A 1,130-nucleotide genomic window follows, 5' to 3' on the forward strand; every position below is an offset into this window, starting at 1 on the left:
ATGACGTGTGACGATACCGGCCTAGGACTCGTGCAACCTACGATTCCCGCAACAGCAACCTTTGAACTTAAGGGCCACATACTTTCTCAACTTAAGGAAATCCCATTCTTCAGGAAAGATCACGAAGATGCATACAAGCATCTAGACGAGGTCAACGACGTAACCGACTACTTCAATGTTCCTAATGTACCTCGCGACACTGTTCTACTTCGTATGCTACCAGTCACATTTAAGGGCGCCGCGAAAGATTGGCTGAAATCACTCCCTCCAGGATCCATCACTACTTGGGATAAAATGAAAGAGGAATTTATCGATCAATTTTGCCCTCCCTCAAAGATAGCCAAGTTGAAGAAAGCCATAGCCAATTTTGAACAACAAGCTGGAGAGTCACTTTATTAGGCATGGGAGAGATACAAAGGCTTACTAAGGAACTGCCCAAACCATGATTTAAATAGTCAACAAGAAGTCTCCATTTTCTATGATGGAGTGAATGTAACAACTAGGCAGCTCCTTGATTCGCAAGGACCACTCACAAAAAATCCACCACCGGTGATAAAAGAGCTAATTGAAGAATTTTCTAAACACTCTAGAGAATATCATAACCCAAGAAATGACTCAATTAGAGGGGTGGTGAACTCAGTTAATGATAGCATGGCAACAATGATGGCTAAGTTGGAGAGTTTGGATCGAAGAATGACTAAGATGGACCAATCCATCCACGCTATCTGGTGGGATGTGAGAATTGTAACGAGCCTCACCTTACTAGAGATTGTGATTTGGATGAGAATGGGAACCGAAAAGCACAAGTGTGCTATTCAAGTGGCGATAAATATGATGATGATTGGCGAAAACCCAAGAAGGAATGGCTCCCGTACGATGAGTACAAAAAGACAAAGGAGGAAAAGTATAAGAAAAAGGCAAGGGGATTTTATCAAAAGGAGGAACAAGTGCAAGAAAGGAAACCAGACTTTGAAGACATGCTCACAAGATTTGCAGCTGCATCCGAGAAGAGACACAATGATACCGAGGCTGCAATAAAGAAGCAACGAAATATGATTAAAGAGCACCAAGCTATGATGATAGATCAACAAGCTATGCTTAGGAATCAGCAAGCATCCATCCATAACATT

At 42.1% G+C, this 1,130-nt stretch overlaps 1 non-coding gene across 1 annotated transcript; it reads right to left on the minus strand.

Annotated features, from left to right (window-relative positions):
- Positions 1-342: 342 nt before the first annotated feature.
- LOC145135069 (small nucleolar RNA R71) lies at positions 343-449 on the minus strand. Its single transcript, XR_013719549.1, has one exon. It is a non-coding gene; the product is annotated as a small nucleolar RNA R71 (small nucleolar RNA).
- Between the last annotated feature and the right edge of the window lie 681 nt (positions 450-1,130).

This window comes from Lactuca virosa, chromosome 8, assembly GCF_052849685.1.
Source record: "Lactuca virosa cultivar CGN04683 chromosome 8, Lactuca_virosa_CGN04683_v6, whole genome shotgun sequence".
NCBI lineage: Eukaryota > Viridiplantae > Streptophyta > Magnoliopsida > Asterales > Asteraceae > Lactuca > Lactuca virosa.